This window comes from Elephantulus edwardii, unplaced genomic scaffold, assembly GCF_000299155.1.
Source record: "Elephantulus edwardii isolate Elephantulus edwardi_28Jun2011 unplaced genomic scaffold, EleEdw1.0 scaffold00008, whole genome shotgun sequence".
NCBI lineage: Eukaryota > Metazoa > Chordata > Mammalia > Macroscelidea > Macroscelididae > Elephantulus > Elephantulus edwardii.
Window position 1 is genome coordinate 33,543,505 of NW_006399758.1, and position 2,771 is coordinate 33,546,275.

The window sequence follows — 2,771 nt, forward strand, 5'->3', positions numbered from 1 at the left end:
TGCATCTTGATTGCATGTTGATTAATGTTGAGTATACTCTATTTATTTTCCTATCGGCCACTGAGCCTGATTCGCATCTTAGCTATTTCATGCACACTACAACAGAGATTGTTATATATCTTTGCTTTCTCATGTCAGAAATTCTTTGGGACTGATTCCCAGGAGTGGGAAGAATTTCAACTCTTAGCAGTTTGGTGGAGAAGGGAGGTTTTCTATGTCTCGAGAAGAGCCAGAATAAAGATACTAACAGAGGACAAAAAAAGTCTGAGAATTTTTGGAAAATAATCCTAAATGGTAAAAAAGAGAGTTTTCTGAAAATTCCAAATCTACCATGGGTTTGGAAATCCATAGTAATCAGTAACCTTGTGCTAAAGCATGCTATTCTAGGCAATGCTGACATCTGAGTGGTTTTTCAGGATTTCATTTTGCTAGAAGGAAAAATGAATGTGACAGCAAAATTAATTGCTCTTCTACATAGGAAAGGGAAGCTTTAGGGAAGTAAGAAATGCTATCCAAAAATTAGCAAATGTAAACAGGGAGTAGTGTTTATGTGATTATGCTGAGTCTTAAGCAGTCATTTAACGTATCAGACAACATGGCCTCGCTGCTGCATTTGAAGAGACAATGGTTAACTTTAGATTAAACAGGTCCAGAATGCAATTTCCATGTCTACCAAGGCAACCAAGGAAAATGTTCCCTTGAAAATTACCATATTGAGAGAAAAGCAAACATCTTGTCCACTTCCGCCATGGCTCTTGTCTTCCACGTGACAATCATTGCTGGACGGAACTATCAAAAGCGAAATCAGCACACCTAGGGCGGTAAGCGAAACCTGAAGTCATCAAAATCCTGTTACAATGCACCAAATATATTTCAGCTGCCTCCCCAAGTACTTGCCATAAGTAATTACTGCTGAAAATGCATTCTAAGTCCCTGCATATATTCAGTATAAGTGTGGTCCAGAGAATACATCATCTAGTTTGGGTCCTAAAACAGAAAATCATTGCCACTGACAACACAGTTTTATGAGTTGGGAATGAGAGGATGGTGACCCTCCCTTCTGAGCAGAAAGGAATTTGTAGCAATCAAGGCTAGGCTCCAGTGATAAAGACAAATTTTCAGTGTAATGCTTTTCTATTGTGAGCCTGTAATCAGCAAGTTATTGACTATTCAGCTGGGCCCACGGGAAGAAGCTTCAGTCAGGAATGATTGAATACTCTCCAGCTAACAAAGGGATTCACACCTTTTCATTAAAAAAAAAAATAAAAAATAAGCATTTATCAGGTCACAACAACCTGTTAGCAAGTATTGTTTTGAGAGATAACGTTAATGTTCCGATAGTGCAAAGGAAATATCATACAAAATAATAAGCACATAAGGACATGTCTAGGTTATAAGGTGCAGGACAGAATTTTGTAAAATCATTTTATAGCTGATTTCTGTTCTCACAGCTCTTGCAGTATATCAAGAGCCATAAAAACCCCAGCGGTGGGTCAGACAGAGCTGGAGGCGCTGCAAACTAAGTAATGCTGGACAAAGATCTAAGAGGCTGAGAGTCAGAATGTCATGTCATCATACATTTTTTTGTTAAAACTCGCTAGGAGGAACACTAAAAGATGTACTCGGCCACTTCAGTCAGCTTCTCAGAATTTTCTAAGATGTATTCAGAAAAGTAGAAGTCCAAGTCTGCTAAAGAGAAAGGAAACTTCTTTTTTTCCCCTGATTAAATGAGGGACTGACAGCAACATAAGTGACACAGTAACTTATCCGGACCAGGGAGTCCATGACCAACCAATCATTGCAGTGGAAACAAATGGCCATTTATGGTCTTCACCCTGGGAAGGCAACATCCTATGACATGAATTCAGAAGAAATTAGTGGAAACATACACCACCACACTAAATGTCATCTTTGTGTTTGGATTTAGAACTTGTTTTGGCAGTGGCAAGACCACTGATTTTGATATAACTTAATGACTTCTTGAGTTATGTAATGAAAAATTAACCCAATCAGAGAGTTATAAGACATGACTTATCTGAGAAAAAAAAGACCTCCAGGAAACAAGGCAAGAAATGCAAGAACACAATGAAGAGAGTCAAGGGACCTCAAAGGCCAGTGTTGGTGCCGGCAGAGTGAAGGGATAAAGATTCTGCAGCAACTTGATTGGGGATAATTGTGTGGCTTTTTCATCAGAGGATTCACAGACTAGACATCCCGGCTTACCCACTGTGGGATGATGTTGAGAAGCAATTGGGAGAGATGTGGAATACTTTTTTTTTTTTTGGGGGGGGGGGAAGGCCACTATGCTTAAAGAGGAATTTCAAAAGCCTTTTGCTTCACACTAGACTAAAAGTAAACTGATTTAGCCAACAACAGAGTTGTCAAGGCTGAGAGAAATGAAGGGGGGGAGAGAGATGAAGAAAATGATGATGACGATGAATAAATTGGTTTTAACTCAGGGTGGAATATTTTTCTTTTTTTATAAAGATGCTAACACTGCTGTACACAACTTTTAAAAGAAACAAAAACTATTAAAGAAATAATGCTTGGAAGGTTTTATTTTCATTTGTACAATGTCTTTTTTGGTATAGTTAACACACTACCACATGTATATCTAGATAGCCCTGCCCTGGTAGTATTTTCAGCTGCCACTAATCTTGCCTAGTATAGTATGTTGTTGTTATGTGCCATCGAGTCACTTGTGATTCATAGCAACCCTATGTAAAACAGCCCTAAACCCTGCCAACCTCACTGTCTTCGATCTCCCCCAT

General features: G+C 38.8%; 1 protein-coding gene across 1 annotated transcript in view; it reads left to right on the forward strand.

Annotated features, from left to right (window-relative positions):
• Positions 1 to 2,771, forward strand: part of ATP6V0D2 (ATPase, H+ transporting, lysosomal 38kDa, V0 subunit d2) — an 80,938-nt gene that overhangs the window by 31,011 nt on the left and 47,156 nt on the right. The window lies entirely within an intron of this gene.